Source organism: Mercenaria mercenaria, chromosome 11, assembly GCF_021730395.1.
Source record: "Mercenaria mercenaria strain notata chromosome 11, MADL_Memer_1, whole genome shotgun sequence".
Classification (NCBI taxonomy): Eukaryota; Metazoa; Mollusca; class Bivalvia; order Venerida; family Veneridae; genus Mercenaria; species Mercenaria mercenaria.
Window position 1 is genome coordinate 65,974,631 of NC_069371.1, and position 8,196 is coordinate 65,982,826.

An 8,196-nucleotide genomic window follows, 5' to 3' on the forward strand; every position below is an offset into this window, starting at 1 on the left:
TGATCACTCGAGATAAGATGTTGACCGCTCAATATAAGATGTCGTGCGCACGAAATAAGATGTTGATCGCTCAAGATACGATGTTGATCGCTCAAGATAAGATGTTGATCGCTCAAGATATTATGTTGATCGCTCGAGATAAGATGTTGATCGCTCAAGATAAGATGTCGTGCGCACGAAATAAGATTTTGATCGGTCGAGATAAGATGTTGATCGCTCAAGATAATATGTTGATCGCTCAAGATAATATGTTGATCGCTCGATATAAGATGTTGATCGCTCAAGATAATATGTTGATCGCTCAAGATAATATGTTGATCGCTCGAGATAAGATGTTGATCGCTCAAGATAATATGTTGATCGCTCAAGATAAGATGTTGATCGCTCGAGATAATATGTTGATCGCTCAAGATAAGATGTTGATCGCTCAAGATAAGATGTCGTGCGCACGAAATAAGATGTTGATCGCTCGAGATAAGATGTTGATCGCTCAAGATAATATGTTGATCGCTCAAGATAATATGTTGATCGCTCGAGATAAGATGTTGATCGCTCAAGATAATATGTTGATCGCTCAAGATAATATGTTGATCGCCCGAGATAAGATGTTGATCGCTTAAGAAAAGATGTTGTGCGCACGAGATAATATGTTGATCGCTCGAGATAAGATGTCGTGCGCACGAGATAAGATGTTGATCGCTCAAGATAAGATGTCGTGCGCACGAGATAATTTAATCTTAAAGAAAAATAACATATGTCCTAAACATACCACCGTAGATGCATATCTATTGAATATGAAATTTTAACAGCGATTTCCAGTAGTCAGGTTATTTGTTTACTCATGCAGTAAAACGAATTCAACAATTCATGACTTGATTACTAAAGAAAACGTTCAGATAAATATTTGAACTCGTCAGTCCAGAGAAAAACAAAAACAAGAATTACGACGTACAAATTGCTCGGGATTGAAGAATTATAAATCTGTAAGATGCTACTTGTTAAAGACTATAGAAGTTATTTCCTGTCACATACATGTACAATGTATTTAAATTGATGAGAAAATACGAGAGCAAACATCCGAAATCATCTCCCGGTTTTAAAGATAATATATAGTATCCTCTACAACTAGCACCCGATTCTATAGGTTAGGTACTGATCCATACCCCTATACACTTCTTTTTTATCTTCTTTTTTTGGGGGTAATTTTCTCCTCTACTGGAATTATTCACTTGTCTCACCCGATCAAAATTTTGCTTCCCCGACCTAAATCTTAACAATATCCAGAGAGTCTGTAGTAATGTAGACACACTGTTGATTCTTGCATAATGAAGAACTTGCAATGATAAAAATTAGTGTATATAAATCTCTGAAAAAAAAAACAACAACAAAAGAACTTCATCTTTGAACTTGGGACACCGACTCCCAGACACTCCATTTAGCGTTATTAATTGGTAACAAAAGGAGCATGTTTCCCCTTCTTGCTGGGAGAAAGATTTTTACAGCCACTGCAAGAACAAGGTATTCAGCGTCCGACCTGTTCTGTAGCTTTCCTGCGGCGCTTCCCTTAATTATTTTGTCGCAGACGAATGACATATTGCGGCAAACAGCGCCTGCGCTATATTTTTTAACTTCAATTCGAGAGTACAAATTGGTCATAAGTCAACAGTTAGGACTAAGTCTGTGACTAAAGATAAGATTGTTTATTGAAACGATCTTAAGTGAATCCTATTCCATCCTAATATTGGTCCTGGGTCCTAGGACTTAGGACTAACTTAAGATCCCACTTCTGACACCAAAACAAAAGTACGGGGCCTCCGTGGCTGAGTGGTTAAGGTCGCTGACTTCAAATCACTTGCCCCTCATCGATGTGGGTTCGAGCCTCACTCGGGGCGTTGAATTCTTCATGTGAGGAAGCTATCCAGCTGTCTTACGGAAGGTCGGTGGTTCTACCCAGGTACCCGCTCGTGATGAAATAATGCACGGAGGGGCACCTGGGGTCTTCCTCCACCATCAAAGCTGGAAAGTCGCCATATGACCTAAAATTGTGTCGGTGCGACGTTAAACCCAACCAAAAAAAAAAATAACTTAAGATTCTCCATGAAACAGGGACCTGGTTCTTGCGCATGACAATCCGTCTCATGGTAGTGAACATTTGTGCCAATTTACATTAAAATCCGTCCATACATGAAGAAGTAATGCTCCGGAAAAAGTCATTTTTGTATCTGACCTTTGGCCCATAAGTTTGACCTTGACCTTAGACCTAGGGCCCGAGTTTGGCGCATGACATGTCATCCAGTGTGATATTTGTACCAATTGATATTTAAATCATGTCTTGCATGACAAAATTATAGACTGGACAGGAAAAAAGTCCTACTGACCTTTGATTTCCAAGTATGACCTTGACCATTAAGCTAGGGTTCTGGGTGTTGTGCATGACATGTCATCTCATCATGGGGAACATTTATACCAAATAATATTGTAATCACTTGATGGATGACATAGGAAAAAAGTCCTATAAACGTTTGACCTCCAATTGTGACCTTGACTTTTGAGCTAGGGGTCCGGGTTTTGCTTTGCACATGACACGTCGTCTCATCATGGGAAACATTTGTGCCAGGTAAGATTAAAATCCCTTCACGGATGGCAGAGTAATGAACCGGACAGGAAAAAGCCCTGTTGACTTTTGCCCCCCCCCCCCCCCAATTGTGACACTGACCTTTAAGCCCGGGGTCCGGCTTTTGCGCATGACACGTTGTCTCGTCATGGGAAACATTTGTGCCAAGTGATATTAAATCCCTTCATGAATGACATAGTTAAGAAACCGGACACGAAACAGACTCTGTTCATGCCAGGTTAACATTTGACTGCTAAGTGTGACCTTGACCTTTGTGCTCGGCGTCTAAATCTATGCATGACACATCGTCTTATTATGAGGTACATTTGTGCCAAGTAATATTAATATCCCTTCATGGATGAGAGAGTTATGGACCGGACAGGATAAAAAGCCATGTTGACCTTTGACCTCAAACTCTGACATTGACCTTTGTTTTGTGCATGACACGTCATCTCATCATGGTGAACATTTGAGCAAAGTAATATTTAAATCCCTTCATGGCTGACAGAGTTATAGACCGGACACGAAATTGCGGACGGACGAACGGAAGGACGGGCGGAATGACGGAAAAACGTTTCTATAGTCCTCGAGACTGGTTTTCAACCAGTAGAGGACTAATAACAACTCTGAATCCAAGTACGGGGAGACATTTTACAGCCGCCAAACGGCACTTCAAGATTGTTGTTGTGGTAGTTATTAAGATCTGTTAAACAATCCTTTAGAACCATAGAATGCAACAAACTGCAATAATAACAGACTCAGTTTGATGAGTCTGTTCATGAGAAGTAATTGAAAGTGCAACACACTCACGCCCGTTCTAGCATCGGTTTAAGCGGAACTCTATCAAAAAGGTATTGAATGGACTTCATGATTTCGAAGGTTTGATTGAATCTGTTCATGAGAGGTTATGGAAAGTGCAAGCACCCCCCCCCCCCCCCCCCCCCCCACCCATCCCCACCTCCAGTCCCCGTCCTAGCATTTACTTAAGAGGAATTCTATCAAAAAGGAAATTGCATCGACTCTATGATCTCGAAGGACCAGAAAATATAACAACACTGGATCCAAGACTTGCATTTCGGCCTGGGTGGTTCCAATACTCCCGCTTTCATAGCCTTGGGTATTGTATAACCACCCCTTGGATATAGTGCCTGCTTTTTAATTTTGTCTTTTGACAGTTCCTGTGATACGCAGGCTCCATAACCTCAAATCCCCTTCCTAAATTCCAGTTTGTTTAGTTCTGCCCATTGTTCTTTCGTTAGGGGCAAACCCATTACTTTATCTGGGGACCAAACGCCGCTCTTCATGGAATTACACACCTCAACACGTGTATCATTGAAGGTTCCATGTTCATCGCCGTTTGAATACATCTGCGGATGTCTCTAAATTGCTTTTTGTACTTTTAGCATGTGTAAATGTTGAGTTCTGCTCAACCCGGGGCTAGAGGGCGTGGGCGGTAGCATGCATGTCCACTACCGTCCATGAACAGGCTCAATCAAACCGAGCCTGCAACATTTTCGTTTTTGTCGTGCTGAGCGACCTGTGAAGCTTCCATTTTTTCTATTTTTGTAATTTCTTTGCTCAACGAGGGTTAGGCGTCTCGAGTCTGGTAGAGTGGCAATCTTAGGACATCTAAATATGACGTTGGGCCCCTCTGTTAACAAGGCATGTTATAAAAAAATGTTTGGTAATGTCTACATTATCTGGTGCTGCAAGCATAAATTGTAAAAAATGTGGCTTTCCGAGAAATCCAAGATGACGTCCAAGATGACCGCCATAATCTGCCAATTCCATGCAAATTTTATGAAGCAGTATGGCAATTTTACTTATTAAAGTAACGTCGAATACTTCCATGGGTATAACTCATATTATAACGTATCCTAAATTGAGAAACAGCACTTTCCACTTCAAGATCTAAGTCATTTCAAGGTCAAATTTCAAACAAAATAAAAACAAAAATATTTTGATATTATCCCTCTGTTGTTTCTTTCTTAGATGGGTTTTACATTCACTTTTGTTACAATTGTGATAGCAAAATTGGTTATTGAATGTTTTTCATGTAAAAATTATAGTTTTAATAAAGAGCTTTCATATGTTGAGGAAACAAAAACTTTTCATATCAGTATAAGGGGTCCAAAATTGCCAAAAATGTCGCTGTTTCCATGACAATTTAGTGTTCAAATGTAAGAGATTATCATTTTTATGATATATGTCAAACTGATACCACTTCACGGTCAATGCCACGATCGCTACAAGCTCAATATAAGACACAATTTCCACTATATTTAAAGATTTTACATTTAATTTGGTAAAGAAATCTTCTTAATAAGGCATTTAATTGGAAATGTGATGTAATTGATGTACATCATGGGCCAGTTCGCGTATTTTCTCCAAACTATTCCTTTTTTGATTACTCTTAGAAAACACTGTAAGGGTATTATCGAAAAGCATGTGCGTGTGGATGCCGGCGTGCGTGCGTATGTGTGTTTGTGTGTGTATGTATGAGTTTTTGCCAAAAATAACCCACTAGCCCAACATACCGTGCCGTTTTTGCAATGAAGGATAAAAAAAAAACATTTTACAACTGACATGGATGGATGGGACTTTTTATGAAAGTGTTATTTAGATACTTTTTAGCATATAAAGCAGTATTAATCCAACACTGTCTTAAAATAGGGAACTTTTAGATAGTTGTCACTGTGCCAAAAGCAAAACGTTAAAGTGACATGGAGATACAACCATCGATATTCATGTGCGTTCTTTATAATATTATATTAAAGTCAGGACACTCACTATCGACCATGTCTTCTTCGTTTTATAAATTATTGCCGCCTAACTTCAGTAACATTTAAAGATATTATAGATATTACTGAAATAAAACGATAGCTTAGAATACGTAAAGCAGATCGAAAACATAAAAGAGCAAAGTTACCTTCATCAACGGATTTGCTCTGCTGTCTCTGTGGAGTGCTAGCATTGTCTTCAACAGTTGTTTGTGACACTTCTGTTGATTTTTTACCTATTAATGAAAAAAGTATAAAATGACGCTTTTAAACTGTATTTTACAGTTCAAATCATATATCTTTCTCCTTTACTTCGACATATGATTAAATCAGGAAAATTGATTGTCAGGGGGTATAGACCCATCCCCTGTCAATCGAGCAGTCGAAGCTTTTAAGTTGTTATTCATATTTGGAGTATAGATTTAGACTGTTAGTAATGTAGAATATTTACTTTCATCGTTAATCAACTACTCACATCCTTTATACTTGCAGTCAGATTAAACATTAACCTCCGACGCCAGTCGAACTCTCAAAGCCTTCTAACTGGTGCTCAAATTTTACCGTACCCCGTCAATCGAACACTCACAACTTAAGATTAGAAATCAGGAAGATAGTTCCCTTCCCTCGTCGACCGAGCACTCACAACCTTAATATTGGTAGTCAGGTAATTCAGCCACCTACCCCACTAGCGAATACTGACAACCTTTAGACTTGTTATTAGGAATTATAGTCACATCCCCTGTTGATAGAACACTCACTACCTTCATCTAGATTGGTTGTCAGGAAATAAAATCACCTTCGCAAAAACGGGTACAAGTAACAGATTGGTTGCAAGGGATTATCGTCCACTTACTTGTTAATTTATCACTCACAACTTCTAGACATGTTATTATGGGGTATGGTCATCTACCTTGTCAATCAAACACACACAAAACCTTTAGATAGGTTGGCAAGGAGTAAAATCACCTCCGCCGTCAATAGCACTCTCACAACATTTAGATTTGTTGTCAGGGATTATAATCAACGCCCTGGTTAAAGTGGAAGTATGCGCATTTTTCAAGTAAAATTCAAGCTGGAATACATTTATGTGTAAAAAGGGTGGAGGAAATTATATCTTTTAAACCAATACACCAAACGCTTCCTGTTTCTGAAACGAACTAATAAGTTTTCAAATATAAAATTTTCTTTTTTTGACTGTGGAAGTATTTCTTTTTAAGAAAAATGCGAACTGTACACAGGAGTTGCTTCCCTTCAATTTCAGAAATATCTACCTATAGGTAAGGGAGAATACTGGAAGATTGAAGAAAAAAAACTAATATTTTTCTAGTCCGATTTCCTATATATAACTATTGATATCCATGTGCGTTCTTTATAAAATTGTAATAAAATCAGGACACTCACTATCGACAATGTCTTCTTCGTTTCATAAATTTTGATAATTATCAGCTAGCTACAGCATGAAATACGTATAGCAGTCCGAAACCATAAAAGAGCAAAATTACCTTCATCAACTGATTTGTTCTGATGTCTTTGAGGAGAACTAGCATTGTCTTCAACAGCTGTTTGTGATATTGTTGTTGATTTTCCACCTATCAATGAAAAAATAAGATAAAATGACACTTTCAAACTGTATTTCAAAAAATATCAGTTCAAATCATATATCTTTTCCCATTACCACGGCACATGACTAAACGCCCTATTTGACTGAATTATGCAAATTTAAGTACAAATCCAGCTGAAGTAGATGTGTGTGTAGAAAGGGTGGAGGATATTAAAGCTTTGAACCCAGTGAACAAAACTCTTCCTGTTACCAGTACGAAATTATAAGTTTCCAAATATGACTTTTCTTGTTTTGACTCTGGCAGTCGTTTTAACAAACGTCAAACTTTTCTTACTTTGACTGTTGAAGTCTTCCTCTTTAAGAAAAGGCAGACTGAAGAAAAGAACGTACTATTATTCTATTAGTCCGATTGCTTTATTCTTAAAGCATTAACTTCAAAAACTTAAGCGACATTGTCGTTAATTTAACATATTTAAAGCACAGCAACCAAATATTACTTTTGTAAAACATTCACCAAATACACAATGTTCAGTAAAATGCCCATAATCCCACTTAAATAAACACTCGCTACCTTCATTAGACTTATTGTCAGTGAGCATATACATCACCTCTGTCAATAAAACACTCCAAACCATTCGACTGACTGCCTTGGATATAGTCATTTTCCCTATCTATCGGACACTAACAACCTATGGATTGGTTTGTCACTCCTTTGTCAGGCGCGTAGCTAGGGCATTTTTCATAATACGCAGACGTAATGGGGGTGGGGGTGGGGGTCGGTGTATCCTCCCCTTCATTATTTATCAATGTGAGAACGGCAAATGGTGCATGTTAGCGTGTTTGAAACGAAAACATTGCACGGAAACCTTTTTTTCACTAGGTATGTACGTATTATTGCACGTGCAAGCTGTGGTTTATTGATCAATGTTTTGTATGTGCAAGTATTAATTCAAAACAAATGGTTCGCTGTGACACACTTTGAAAATATCATTATGATATGGATTATCATGCAATAAAATATGTCTCTAAGTCTATAAACGATAGCTGTTACAAGGAATTTGTCGTAAATCCAGACTGAATACTAGACTAGTCAACAAAGACATGCTTAGTTTCATGATACTGATACAAATGTACCAAATCTGAAACTGATACCTTGCATAGGAAAAACATTCCGGTATAGCGACGTCTTCATTACGTCAACTTCGTTATAGGTATATCCCTTATCATTTTTCTTTAACTAA

At 38.1% G+C, this 8,196-nt stretch overlaps 2 long non-coding RNA genes across 5 annotated transcripts in view; one reads left to right on the forward strand and one right to left on the reverse strand.

Moving 5' to 3' along the window:
- Window positions 1-8,196, forward strand: part of LOC128546625 (uncharacterized) — a 118,347-nt gene that overhangs the window by 59,333 nt on the left and 50,818 nt on the right. The gene's annotated exons all lie outside the window — the stretch shown is intronic.
- The window catches only part of LOC128546624 (uncharacterized), a 42,358-nt gene that overhangs the window by 11,053 nt on the left and 23,109 nt on the right, over window positions 1-8,196 (reverse strand). For all 4 annotated transcript variants that reach the window (XR_008366107.1, XR_008366105.1, XR_008366108.1 and 1 more), the window contains 2 exons: window positions 6,897-6,983; window positions 5,544-5,630 (listed from right to left, as the gene is read on the reverse strand). This is a non-coding gene — a long non-coding RNA (uncharacterized LOC128546624). The remainder of the gene's footprint in view (window positions 1-5,543; window positions 5,631-6,896; window positions 6,984-8,196) is intronic.